This window comes from Schistocerca gregaria, chromosome 7 (genome assembly GCF_023897955.1).
Source record: "Schistocerca gregaria isolate iqSchGreg1 chromosome 7, iqSchGreg1.2, whole genome shotgun sequence".
NCBI lineage: Eukaryota > Metazoa > Arthropoda > Insecta > Orthoptera > Acrididae > Schistocerca > Schistocerca gregaria.
The window spans coordinates 315,103,952-315,119,047 of record NC_064926.1 but is presented as its reverse complement, the minus strand read 5'-3'; the positions used below and the strand labels follow the sequence as shown (position 1 = coordinate 315,119,047).

Here is a 15,096-nt window from a genome sequence, read left to right as displayed (position 1 = left end):
ATCATGATTTGGCAAACATGTCACAAAAACAAATTATTTTTAAGGTATAGGTTAAGTATAAAAGTGAACTGTCATGATGTGGTGATGCCAAAAGAAGGAATCATGACAATCCGATTTATACAAATTAACAAAAACAATCAATTTTTGACAAAACAATACAATTGGATAGAAAAAGATCTACTCACAAAGCGGCAGCAGAACATACACATAAGAGATTGTTGTAATCAGGCTTTCAGAACCAGTGGCTCCTTCTTCAGGCAGAAGAGCTAAAGAGGAAGGAAGAGCAGTACAGGAAAAGGTCTGGAGAGGTCTAGGAAAAGGGGTAGATTTCAGAAAAGTCACCCAGAACTGTGGGTCAGGGGAGACTTACCACACGGGATGAGAAGGAAACACTTTCCTTCTCATCCCGTGCAGTAAGTCTTCCCTCACCCACAGTTCCTTCCACTTCAACCCTTGTGCCTGAAGAAGGAGCCACTGGCTCCAAAGGCTTGCCTAATTACAACCCTCCTTTATTAATGTGTGTTCTGCCACCTCTTGGTGAGTAGATTTTTTTATCTATCCTACACTTTCTGTAGATATACCTCCATCTCCGGTGGAAACCTTTAGTTTTACAGGATGGTCTGAAAGTTTCAAGTATTTAATCCATTTAATGGTGTTACAAACAAGAACATCCCCAACAACAACCTCCATATTTCAATTGAGATCCCAATAATTTGATACTTTAAATATGCTGTACTGTATGATACCATACATCATAGTCATCATACTGGTTAGTAGCATCACTGGTCAAAACTGGTTGATTGTATTTTTCCAATTACCTAAAATATTGTGACTTCTGAAATTTTCCCGGCGTATTTGTTCTTCTAATAATTTCCGGGTATGCAGCCGGATCCCGTCGACATTCTGCCACGATATTTCGGCCCAGAGACGTCCGGCCATCATCAGGTGAGTACACAACTACTGAAGAGCCCAGGCGCAGTCGCGGTATTTATACCGATTCTCGCGCGCATGTCAACACGTGCGCGAGAATCGGTATAAATACCGCAACTGCACCTGGGCTCTTCAGTAGTTGTGTACTCACCTGATGATGGCCGGACGTCTCTGGGCCGAAATATCGTGGCAGAATGTCGACGGGATCCGGCTGCATACCCGGAAATAATTAGAAGAACCTAAAATATTTATTGAAGAGGAATGCAATTCTTTTTCAAATTTAACAATAATTTCTTAATCTAACATAATCATTGAACCAATGACACAACAGAGCTGTTCAAAATTGTAATGTTAGCCACGGTACAATAATTTTAACCAAGGGCTTACACTGAAGCATACAAATAACCTACGTTTTTAGCTGTAAAAATTGAAATTGGCAATGAACAGCAAACACATCAAGGCTTAATCTGAAAAAAAACCTCGTACTAATTATTTGTTAGTTAGTTTCATTTACCATGGATCATCTACATGATTAATTGTAATAATGCAGAATGAGCCATTTTACAAACACATCACAACTTAATTTTTAAATATGGCTACATGCTGAGCATTAATAAAGTATTCTTTTTTTAATATATAGATGTGAATTAGTAATTCCTACCTACCACCTTTCACACTTTACAGTAATTGAAATTCTTCTACACAATAAAATGAGTTGTCATGGCGAAACTTGTTTAGTCAGTTTTCAAATTTTACTTTGCTTTCTCTCAGACTTTTATATCACAGGGTAAGTGATCAAAAATTTTTGTTGCAACACTGTGACCCCCTTTTGCGCCAAAGACAACTTTAATGTGGAATAATGAATGTCATTTTTTTCTTCTGTTACTATAATCATGTACATCATTGTTCCTTTCAAACTGCAGTGGATTATTTACAATAAACTTCACGAGGGAATAAATAAACTGTGACCCAGTAATCCGAATTCCCAACTCTTTAAACAGATGTCTTATAAATGATCATGACTGAGCACCATATTTTATTTTTACAACATGTTTTTGAGTAATGAAGTCTTCATTTTCTAAAGATGAGTTTCCCCACATCATCATTCCACGACATTATCAAATGAAAAATATGCTAAATATGTCAACTTATTTATGTGCCTCTCCCCAAACTTTATGAAGATTCTAAATGCAAAAGTGGCTGAACTAAGATGTTTTAGGAGTTCCAAAATGTGCTTTTTCCACTTTAAATTCTCATCAACAAGGATACCCAAGAATTTTGAAGTTTTTATCTATTTTTTATTATTATTATTATTTGCATGTGTTGCACTTATCATTGGTGTAAGGGTTGAACGGATGAAAGGAAACGATATGGATAGCTTTAGGAAAAGAAGTAGAGTTCAGAGTAGTCACCCAGAACCCCATGTCATGGGAGATGTCATTGGTGTAGTAGCCCTAGATGCCCAGATCTGAAAATGTTAAGTCTTTTTGAAACTGAGAGTGAAACCATACACAGAGCACCAATGACACCTTTAACGGCAATGTTTACCATTTCTTCTGTTTCTGTGTGAATGCTTGAACTGATTACAATACTAGTGTCATCTGCAAAAAGAACTAATTATGCTTGTTGTATATTAAATAGAAGATCATTTACGTATTTGAGTAACAATAGTGGACCTAAGATTGTGTCTTGGGGAAACCCACAGGTGATTTCTCTTTAGTCAGTGAATGTTCCCTTACTATATTGGTTGCAATGTTAGGTACAACTTCCTCCATTTATTTATCTATTTTTGTAAGGCATGACATTATCCACCGGTTAGCTATATCATCAACCCCATAAAATTTCAGTTTGCATAAGAGAAACCTGTGATTCACTCAGTCAAATGTCTTAGATAGATCACAGAAAATACCAGCCAACAATATTTTATTATTTGATGTTTATAAAATTTGGTGAGTGAGTATGTCAATATCATTCTCAGTAGAGCAACTCTTCTGAAATCCAAACTGCGATTAGCTGGAGAAGTTGTTGTTCAGGTGAGATATTAATCAAGAACATATCATCTTCTCAAAAATTATGGAAACTGCCATCAGCAGTGAAAGAGGTCGGTAGTTATTGACATTCCTCCTACCACCTTTCTAACAGAGAGGTTCGACAATGGTATATTTCAGTTTCTTTGGAAAAATGCCTTGATCTAGTGATGCATTACATATTTCATATAAGAATGGGCTTATTATATGGGAACAAATCTTTAGCACTCTATTGGAAACACCAACAAAACCCGATGAGTTTGTATTTTTAAGAGAATCCATAATTTTTTTTTAATTTCAGAAGGAGAAGTTCAACATACTGCTGTGATGACTGAATTTTATGAGAGTTACTTTTTCAACATACTGCTGTGCTTTTTCTCTTGAACTGTTTGTTCCTGTACTTTCTGCTACATTAAGAAATGATTGTTAAATATATTTGCAACCTGTGACTCATCATTTATAGGCCTTCCATTCAGTTCAATAGTGATATTAAATCTGTGGCTGGTTGTTCTGTCTCTCATTTCACTACATTCCAAATAACCTTAAGTATGTCATCAGAATTACTGATTTTTGATGTTATGTAAATGTTCCTCCATTTTTAATAACTTTTCTTAGTAATTTTGAGTTTTGTAGTATGGAACTACAGCATGACCCATAGTTGTTCTAGGGATTCATGGTTTTGTACATGCCTGTTAAATGTTCTTTTTGATTAGCTTATGCAGAAAGCTATTTTCAAATAATGACAAGAGTTTATCATGGAACAGATTTTTTTTTTTTTTTTTTTAATTCCTGTACATTATAAATTTCATCCCAGATCATCTCTTGTAAACTATTCCTAAAAACATTAATTTTCCTCAAGTCATTACTTATTCTACCTGAAGTCCACTACGAGTATCTTTAGTGTAGTTGCACTACATTATTTGTCCTAACTAACTGTGCATCACGATCACAGAAAGCACTTTTGACAGGGTAAATAGTTATTTTCTTGCTTTGAGCTTCAACAATGAAAACATTATCAATTAGGATCCTACTGCCTTTATGCACCCATGCTGGAAAATTAATTAACAAGATCTAATTGTAGGATCCAAATAAGCTTTCCAGATCATTTTTCCTTTCAGAATCCATTAGATCATCTTCAACTAAGTCATCACAGGGTATTAACTGCTTGCTGCTCTCTTACAGACAGCAAACTTAGGAATACAAATTCATAATAAATAAATAAAAAATTCAAAATTTACTGGGATAGGGCGGGGGGGGGGGGGGGGGAGGGATATCTACATAGTTAGCCTTAATATAATTATGTAACAACTCTTTCTTTTCTCATATTACCTCTGCATGAGTAAGTTGCCAGAATCTAATCCTTTAGACAAGAAGCTTGAATGAAGAACGGACACCAGAGACGTACAAGAAGTCATATATTAAAATAACACTAAGCAGTGAAATTTTCATATGTATATCACATAAAAAGAGTCAATCCTCTGATACTCTAATCAAAACCGGTCAGTCAGATTTGATGTGCATTTCAAATTATCCCGCCTAGCAACAAGAAGGATAACTTATTTTGCACACTAGTTTATATAATCTTTCGGGGTAATTGAAGTAACATGTTTACGGCAGAAGAAAGCAATAGGAGTATTATAACTGTAACTAATAACACACTTGGTGACCAAAATTGATTTAAACTGAACTGTGAAACACATATTACGAATTTATAATTAATTTCATTGAAGAATTGGCTTCCTTTCCTGTTGCTTAAAATTAAGTTCTGTATTCAAACACAAAACTGTTTACCAAACTAATAGACCTGCAAGAAATATAGAATCCACATAGACTGCAAACGTAAATTTGTCACTCATTCCATTAGCTATATATCTACATTTGGGCTGAAAACCCGTATCAAGATTTCTCCTAATTTTATCATCTGTTTGTTTATAGTATTTAAAATAACAGATAAGTTATAACATTCAGTATTTATCTAGGCTACTGTTTCACGCCGTCAGATGTACTTTGGCTCTTTTTGATTCCCAAATGTTGTCTTCCGTTACGGAAGCTGTGAAATAAATCAATTGGGAGAAAAAAAACAAATGGTCCACAAATCAGATACTGGCTTTCCAGGATTTGGAATCACTCCTTAACATAGGAAGGTAGTAAAAGTACGGAGTTTCCCGCGTACCTTTAGGCCCAAGACATTCATTTCCGTACGGATACAGTAATTATTTCACAAAAACAGCGTAATCTTTGATTGACATAAAAGTGTAATTACTCTAGCCTATCATCATTTACAACAAACGCATTACCGTTTATTAGTTTCTTCAATTCTGCAGATGATATTGTTACGATTCGATTACATGCAGTTAATTATCGTAAGGTGACAACAGTGCTGTACGTATCTAACTTCCGTCAAGAACTGCTGACACAACGAAAGTTACAAGTCTACCGGCAATAAATCCTCATTCGTTATATCTCTCCGCTAAAAGTGAAACAGACGTTTGGGCAGGGTCATTCGGACAACGAAACACATTTTAATATATTGAAAACCAATTTCTTTACTTTGATCAATTTTATTGAAAATTCTCTTGCTAATGTAAAGTGACATTAAGACGCCATACTTGGTGATGATGTGGAAGTAAGAAATTAATATACAAACATAAAACCTCTATTATTAAGTCAATTATATTGCTCACAATGTTTCGCTCCATTAGCCTTAATAACATTTTCAACCGCCCTACGGCCATCAACCGCTAGCTATTTAATTTTATCATCCATCGATAGCTTCCTGTAAATGACAAACCAAAGCGATTAGTCAAAGATACTACATTAAGTACAACGCAAGTTGAAAACATTCATGTCACATTATCGAAAATTCAACTGAGATGCAGTCAAAAGATAATTCACACAGATTGTGATTTACCCATACTGTCACAACAAAAAATTCCACAATACATTTCAAGTGTTGGCTTGCACGCAGGCCGCCACCGGCAAGAAACGTCACATGTTTTGAGAACAAACAGTCTGTTGCACTGACACAGTTGGCGATGGGCTAAACTGCGATTTGCCCATATCAGTGATTTCAGTGAATGCTACTCTTCAGTATCTGCTATTCTTAACTGTGATTTGTCGCAGTTAAGGAACGTAGGTCGCGTATCCCTCCCCCACTTTTATTTCCGCGATTTCTGCTACTTCCGCGATTTCTGCGACTTCTGCTACTTGTGCGATTTCTGTGACTTCTGCTACTACTGCGATTTCTGTGACTCCTGCGATTTCTGCGACTTACCACCGTATGAAAAAGTTACATCTGCCCACACAAAATTGCATCTCAACAAACCTGTCATTGGTAAGTAAGTTTTACGTTTGTTCTTCCGTTGGCTTTAATTATGTATTAAAGAAACAACTGTGAAAATATTAATAGTGTAATTAATATGTAAGTAGCCATACAGTAGCGTAATAGCTCGTGTTTAGAAAATGAATTCTAACATATTGTTATGTTCACAGGTACCCGAACTACATTTCAGTCACTCAGTAAATTGATAACTCCAGATCTGGAGAAATTGCCACTGCGTCTTTAGACCGTTTTCGTCAGATGAGAGGTTAGTTTCTAAGTGTTTCGATGGACTTCATTACTTCAGTGAGATCGTTCTTGCACATGTGAAATATACCCCATTGAGTGGCTTTCATTACAGCAAATATTAGCAATCTACTCTGTCAATTATATTGCTTGTAATTAGTGACAGCAAAAATTGTTTAATAATTCTTGTGATTTTGCAGACACAGTTCTGACTCTTGATTACCGGTTGCTGTACCTATCTATCCACATCAAGGCTATTGAGAGAGACTCGTGAAGATTCAAGACAGCTCTTAGAGGATTTGCAGTTTAGAAGCGACATAATTGTGAAATAAGTGTTTTATTGAAGTTGTTATGCGATTTTAAAGGAATAATAAATGTTAAATACAGTGATTGAATAATGAAAATCTCATTTTCCACATGTTTAAGCCGTCCTATACCCGTAATTTTCCGCCACTTATTTACTGGTAAACACTGGTTGGAGAGTGACATGCTGCCCCCCCCCCCCTTCTCCACAATCTTGGTGTGACACCGACCTGTAACATATCACGAAGTCTACAACATGCATTTTGAGGCTGTTGATATGAAAGTGGGAAGTACAGATCTTACAGTTAAATCAGGAATAGCTAAAGTGCAGTACTTGAAAGTAACACAGGAAAAGCTTACTTATGTAGGTGGTTGTAGTGTCGGTAAAAAGTTCGTGTGTGTGAAGTTGCCATGTAGAACACCAGGGGCAAAACTTTTATCCCAAGTCTTGAACTGTGCCGGAGTAAAAGTGAGGCATTCATATGACTCAATAATGCTGTTTTCATTTCACTACACTTACACAGATGTCTGAGTTCTGCTGTGTTAACATTGCAAAGTCCTGTAGACATGTGGAGTATTAACCAAAATTGTCATATTGGAAGCAGAATCACATTTGTTACGTTACCTGATATTTTGAGGAGAAAAAGGCAATGTTGCTTCTTATTAATATAATACATTCAGAGTCACAGCTGTGTTTGACCAATCATAACTGATGCTGAATCTGCATGTCGTCATGTAATGTGAAGAGCTTATTTCAATAGTGATACAAGTCCATTACCTCCACTTTTCTGTCTATAATGCTTCTGAAATTAATGATCCAAACAAACATTAATAAAGGTTCATTTCTAGCAAGAAGCCATATGCTTGAATATTTCTGGTATCTCAACTGTAGATTTTTCAGCGCTCATTTAACTTTACTACTCCGTATCTCAAAATAAACAAAAATGGACTTGTACCACTAATGAAATAAGTCTTTCATACGCACACACAGCACGCCGATCTCGTGAGGCACAAGGCTCTTATAACGAAGTACGTACGTCGTTCAACAGGTGACACTAGGAAAAGAATGTTAACTGCGCTATTTAGTTGCTACTTGTGACTCTTAGTTGCGATTTGTCACGGAAATCGCAGTTTGACTCGGTAGCGAATAGAATAGTATGAGCTTTGCTTAACAGATGGCACTGCTAACTGCGCTTTTTAGTTGCTACTTGCGACTCTTAGTTGCGACTTGTCACAGAAATCGCAGTTAAGACTCGATAGCGTGTCGCAGAGATGAGCGTAGTACGAACTTTGGCCAACAGATGGCACTGTTAACTGCGCTTTTTAGTTGCTACTTGCGACTCTTAGTTGCGATTTGTCACTGAAATCGCAGAAAGCAGTATGGAATTCGGCCAATAGATGGCTCACAGCGTTTTTTTGTAAAATGCTACTTGCGACTGCTAACTGTGACTGAAATCGCAGTTAGATTTTGTAAAGTTGTTACTGTGATATCTGTGGCTTCTCAATCACTGTGATTTCTAACAGATACGCAATTTCCTGCCCACCACTACTTGGCGATCTTAAGACCAATTCACATTGGCCGTCACTTCCCGTCACGTCTCGTCACCCTCAAGGTTCCTCGGATTTCGGAAGTTTTGAGGGCTGACGTCATCCGTCCGTTATTGATCACATGATCCACATTTAATTTCCTCCTGATATACGACCATAAGCAGGTCTCCAAATTTGGTTTCGTTGGTGTTTTCGTGTATAATATCAGTTGCTCTTTCTTCGTTATTTGCTGTAAATTGTTTCGTCTCGTTACTTCTTTTGTTAAAATATATAATTTTATAATGAATCACGAAAGATTAATTGAACCAGCGAGGGAGCAGTCTGAGCAGTACGCCATGAGTCTACTAAATTCCTTGTTCTCTGTTTATAAAGAGGATTTTTAGCCCATCGGTATGATATCTAATATTTTGCAGTGAAATACAGTATGGCTACAACTTGAAGTGAAAAATGTATTGTGGTTAGCATAGGATTGATTAGTAGGTGGAATTTATTTATATGCTGTTGGGCATCTGTAGTGTTTCGTAAAGAAATGAACTATAAGCTTCACACACTGCTATTTGTTTGTTTAATTACGTGTATATGACGGGCTTATTTATTGTTCAATAGCTCTCTGGATTGTGTGTAAAACAGTTTTGCGAGAATCAGTGATCAATATTTGTGTGGTTTCACCAGCTAACTCCAGTACAAATCAGACACCTGAACTGATAAAAGCAAAATGCAGAACTCAAAGAAAATCTGTAAGTTTTTGAAGGGAAAGGTACTGAGGGAGATATGATTTTTGCACAAATAATTTGCACTGGACCGCCAACTACACTTAACCTTAAACAAACAAATTTTTCACATGATATGATGGCAGCTTGTAACACTGTCTCCCTTTTAGTGATTCTGGGTGCAATTTGACATTGAAACAAAAACAGATGCTTCGGCTTTATAATATATAAGATGAAGATTTCTCGTTCTCGAGCTCCTTGTATAGTGTGTGATATTCCCTTTCTGTACTCGGTAATGACATTTTTCGAACCACACACTTTTTTGTGTTGTTTTGCACTTCTGTCTTCCTTCTCTAGTATAAATGTTATCCCCACAAACTGTAAAAAAATTTGAGTGCAATAAATGTCATTTACGAAGAAATATGGACGTATAAAAACTACCACTTTGTATATATACTTTTAATATGTACATTTTGCGTGCAAAAACAGTTGAAAATGACCTTGCAAAGATCCCAAATCCCGCGAAAAAAAACGTTGCCGTCGACCTTCCGAGTTAATATCATGTGGCTTGAATTGACTTGACGAGCCGTGACGCGACAGACAGTGTGAATACACCTTGCCGTGACATGACCGTGCCAGTGTGAATTTAGTCTTAGAAAAACGTCTGAGTTCCTGCCTCATAAGGTACTCCTACACAAGCTCAGTAAATACGAAGTTGGAGACACTGTTTTAGCAACCTCAAATCTTATTTGGAGAACAGAAGGCAGATTGTATCAGTCCAAGAAGCACTGTCATGTTAACGGAAGTTGGAATGCCGTGTGTTACAGGGACTAGTAATGGGCCACCTCCTGTTCCTAGTATCTGTAAATGATTTAAGTTCTCACTGGCGGTACTTGCAATTCGCAGATGACACAACCCTGTACTGGAAAGACACTGATGCCAGCAAGGCTCAAGAAGAAGTAGATGCTTTGTTTGATGCTGCAAAGGAATGATTTCTTATAAAAAATGAAAATGCATGAAAAAACGCAAAAGTTGCCATTTAGCCTCAGTGACAAAGGATACTTAAAAATCGCAGGAATTGAGAAGCTTCTGGGATCATGGTGGACAGTAAACTCACTTGGCAAGAATACAGTGCACATGTGTGATAAACTGTCATGAGTTACATACCTTTTGAGGAAACTGAAGTACATTTCCATAGTCATATCAGCTGTGGTCTGTTACTGTGGGGACAGGCTGCAAGAAAATTCTGCTACTACAAAAAACAATAAGGACCATAATGTCAAACAGGATACTGGACCACTGCAAACCAATTTGCATGTCTCTAGGAGTGATCACAATTTCCAATCAATGTGTCTTCATTAGTCTCATGTATGTGAGAGAAAGTCATGGAGCATTCACCAACGGAAGTGATGTCCCAACTATAACAAGCGCAGTAAGGAAGACATAGACATTCCGAGCTGTTGACTCTCCATGACACGGAACAGTTTTCCAACTATAGCTATTAAAATGTTTAGCCATCTAAATACTAAAATTCACTTCTTGTACTTGGTGAAACGTCGTACCACAGTACAGTTTAAATGAGTTCTCTGACAGTGAAACAGCAGATTGGAATATCTAACCAATGCACTGTCATACAAAATGAAGTGAACATGTACTTTTTAAAAGTTACTCGCTCCACATATCATTAAATTTTATGCTATACTTATGCAATTTTTTCTGTATTATTATGCATAAATATGCTAATTTGTTTTTCTATTATAATGATTGTGTAATCTTAATATTGTAACATTAACATCTATATCTACGTGATTACTCTGCTATTCACAATAAAGTGCCTGGCAGACGGTTAAGTGAACCACCTTTAAGCTGTTGCTCTACCGTTCCATTCTTGAACGGCGCGCGGGAAAAACGAGCATTTAAATTTTTCTGTACCAGCCCTGATTTATCTTATTTTATCTTGATGATTATTTCCCCCTATGTAGGTGGGTGCCAAAAGGACGTTTTCGCAATTGGAGGAGAAAACTGGTGATTGAAATTTCATGAGAAGATCCTGTCACAACGAAAAATGCCTTTCTTTTAATGATTGACACTCCAATTCACATATCATGTCTGTGGCACTATCTACCCTATTTCGCGATAATACAAAACAAGCTGGCCTTCTTTTTAGTTTTTCGATGTCATTTGTCAGTCCTACCTGATGCAGATCCCACACCACACATAAATACTCCAGAACAGGGCAGACAAGCGTAGTGTAAGCAGATCGGAAGCAACACGATTTGAATTCAGTATGCAATTTATCAGGTGAAATTTTGGAACATTCGATTGGGATGAAAGTGAAGGAAGTTGATGCGCCTAGACCCGATGCAAACATGACGCAAGAACCGAAACAGGCAAGGGTATACACGCAATTGTAACAGAACCAAAAAATGCAGCTGAGTGGTTATGTGCGCGGTATCAGGTAAAATGCGTTTTTTCGTAATACACAATTATAAATACGACAAACGCGGTTTTAAACTACCGAGGCTGTTGCTCGGGTTGCTGATGTCACCCAATCACAGCGTAAGATCAGTGACGTCGTGGCAACATCGCTCTTTGGTCAAGCGAACTCGTAAACGCCACTATTTGAGCACATAAAGCATTTAACGTCTGAAGTTTAGAAATGAAAATACCAAGACAATTAAGCATGCAGCGAAGCTAACATACACCACATTAAAGACCTCTCCAAAACACGTCTTTTATTACGATTTGTTGTGGTAAACTGTCGGGAAATGTGGCGTTGGAGGAAAAATAAAATACCTATAGATTTTATATTGCAATTAGCTTTTGATATTATTTGGTAGTTTACTATGAAACAGAAAGAAATTACAGTATGTAAACGTTTGGGTAGAGTTGGTATTGCCCTCCCCCCCCTCAACCTACCTGAAATATTGATTGTGGTGACAAACTGATCTGTAGCATAACCCAAAGTCCGGGATGTAGAGGGTGTGATTAAGGTTGATTATTTGGACCAGAGATAACAATAAATTCTATCCAATACGCCAGAAACCTCAAACAGCTTAAAGCAAGTCTTAAGCGAGTATGCCCAACAAAAACAATAGTGTATGTATTCCTTTCATATGACAATGTAAGACCACACACCAGTCCTTACACAACTAAAGAGATTCAGAAGACTGGATGGAAAAAATCTCACTGTGGAATTTACTCTCAAGATGAGGACGCTGTGAAAATGTCTGTGCTTCAATAGTTTCAGAAGCAGGACTGTGCATTTTACCACACTCAAATACATGGTCTTGTTAAAAGAAGGGCCAAAACTGTGGAAATTGATGGAAAAGATACTGAAAAGTCATAAATTAACAGTCAATTTCAAGGTTTTTAATTCGTGTAATTTCATTTTCAATTCTTGACAAAAATTTAGAAATGCAGGAGGCATTTATTTTTGACAGACCCTTGTAGAATAAACATAAAGGATCTCTTGAAGGCTTTTATCGACAATATATCATTAACTGACATTTAATTATAACAAATGACACCAATACTGACATGTTTGTGACAAGTCTTCAAAACACCGTTTCCTTGAAACAAAATAGCGTCACAACATGCAAGTTATAATAGGAAAACAATGAAATACGACGAAATCCATAATGGTGTCTCTAGAGTTCTTCATTTGCCGACTATCGAATTTCTTGTTTACATCGAGCTGCACGTCTGTTTGACGTCAGTTACGTACAAGCCAGGAGTGACACTAACCTTTCATGTAAACTACTTAGTCAGGGAGAAAGGTCGCAATACCAAGAAGAGGTTGTGACACAAATGAAAGTTAGTAACTGTATTTCTACATCTGAAAGATGATGTCAGTTCACATTTCGCGCCACTCGCATAAGAGTGGCCCTAATAGCTCTACTAAGTTGATATAAGCCAGGTTTGCTTTAAATGTACTCTATAACGGTCTTGTGCGTTATTTACCTTTGAGATTGGACATGGTAAGTTGATTTTAGTCAAGAATTCCTTTAAGACGACAAAGACGCCATTATAAACATGTCACCAGGTTTGAACGATGTTGTGTAATAGGGCCAGGGGAAGCTGTATGCTTCTTCTGCGATACTGGAGAAAGACTTGGCAGAAATCTAGCCACTGTACATGATTAGTGGCAGCAATGGTTATGAGAATGCATGGTCGCAAGAAGACTGGGCTCTGATTGGCCAAGTAACACTACCAAGAGGGAAGACCATCATGTTCGATGTATGACTCTGGCGCATCGTACTGCATCTGCTGCAGCAATTTCAACAGCAGCTGGCACTACAGTGACGCAACGAACTGTTACTTGATGGTTACTTCAAGGAGCTCCAAGCCAGACACCCTGTAGGATGTATTACACTGATCTGAAAAACACCGCCATTTGTGTCTTCAGTGATGCCAAAAGAGAGCTCATTGGAGGGCGGGATGCAAATCTATTGCGGTTTCTGATGAAAGCTCGTTCTGCCTCAGTGCCAGTGATAACATGTGTTGGTTACAAGAAGGTTAAGCTGAGAGCCTGCAAGAAATCTGTCTGTGTGGTAGATACACTGAATATACAGCTAGAGTTATGGTCTGCAGTACAATTTCGTATGACAACAGGAGCACTCTCGTGTCTACTCTACATACTCTGACAGCAAATTTGCGTATCAGTCTGGTGATTCGACTTATTGTGCTGGTGATCACGAACAGTATTCCATAAGGTGTTTTCCAATAGATAACACTCGCCCGTATACCGCTGTTGTAACCCAACTTGCTCTACATAATGTCGACAAGTTTCCTTGGCCTGCTCTTTCACCGGTTTAGTCTCCATTCGAGCAAATGTGGGACATCATCAGAAAACAACGTAAGTGTGATCCACTAACTACATTAACAGTACCTGTACTGACTGCAACAGTCATGGAGTTCCATCCCAAAAACTGACATCCAGCACTTGTATAATACATTTTACACGCATTTGCATGTTTGCATTCAACATTCTGGCGGTTACCCTGGTTAATAAAGTACCAGAATTTCACATTCGCTTATATCCTGCTTACAGTAACCTGTGATCATGAAATGTTAATCACTCTTCACAGTACATAGTAAACGAAATTTATAACAACTGTTTGTTCACTTCTAAGGGTTTACTAAACGATGTTCCCCATCTAAGTCAGTCCTGGACGATGTTCTATAACCAAGTGGGTGAGAGCTGCTCTTCTACCTTCCCAGTAGGCTTCCGTCCATTGTCGTCAGGTCATTGGCGGATTGTACTCGGCCGGCTATTGGCCGAGGCGAAGTCGATATCTTCATGCTCAGCACCGCCTGTGGCGCTGGTGGAAATCGCGCAAGTGCTGAGTCTCTATGGCACAGGCACCAGCTCACATGTTTGTCACCTGTGGTGCTTTTGCCCTGGCTATGTCTTGTTCGAACGACACATCACTATCTAGTGGGAAATACAAATTTCCTACTGAATGTTGGTACACCGTATCACTAATTGATCGAATTTAGTGCTATCGCAAGCTGTGATCGAATTCAGACTTTTTTCTTAACTTTGAATAGTCTTGGTCCCAAAATCACCCAAAAGAACAAGAGGTTTAAATATGGAAGTAATACAACTATTACTTGAAGGATCTATCAACCTCCGAAGTTCAATTTCTCATTTAGCGAAGCCAAGGTACAAATATTGCAGTTTCATTTTTCAAGGAGATAATAGACACAGCTGAGAAGTGGAACAAAGAAACCTATTCTGCTGCTCCACGTTTTCAAATCACGATGCAAGTGTCAGTTTGAATTTTCTTCTACTTACAATTTCAGGTATTTTCCCTCTCGTTTATGCATTATTTGATACACGCAAAAGAGCCTAACGTGCAGTGGCACTGAACTGTGATGTACGTGCGACTGTGGACACAGTTATGGCTGTGTACGCGAAGGGACATGGAGACGTTAGTGCCTCACATGTCCTGCATGGTTCACCAGAGTGTACTCCTCCTCGTTCCAAAACCCCAGGAGTGTCTCGGCG

At 37.9% G+C, this 15,096-nt stretch overlaps 2 protein-coding genes and 1 long non-coding RNA gene across 5 annotated transcripts in view; 1 reads left to right on the top strand and 2 right to left on the bottom strand.

The window, feature by feature from the left end:
* LOC126281803 (S-phase kinase-associated protein 2-like) overlaps positions 1–6,006 on the bottom strand; it is a 151,578-nt gene extending 145,572 nt beyond the window's left edge. Inside the window, exons 1-2 of one of the 3 annotated variants that reach the window (XM_049981018.1) lie at positions 5,869–6,006; positions 5,642–5,733 (exon numbers count right to left, since the gene is read on the bottom strand). The gene's annotated coding sequence lies outside the window, so the exon portion shown is untranslated. Of the gene's footprint in view, positions 1–5,254; positions 5,734–5,868 lie in introns of all 3 variants that reach the window. The other 2 variants (XM_049981019.1, XM_049981020.1) reach the window with 2 other exon arrangements.
* The window catches only part of LOC126281804 (uncharacterized), a 312,553-nt gene that overhangs the window by 123,828 nt on the left and 173,629 nt on the right, over positions 1–15,096 (bottom strand). The gene's annotated exons all lie outside the window — the stretch shown is intronic.
* Positions 6,201–6,852, top strand: LOC126281806 (uncharacterized). Its single transcript, XR_007551307.1, has 3 exons — positions 6,201–6,291; positions 6,450–6,544; positions 6,723–6,852. It is a non-coding gene; the product is annotated as an uncharacterized LOC126281806 (long non-coding RNA).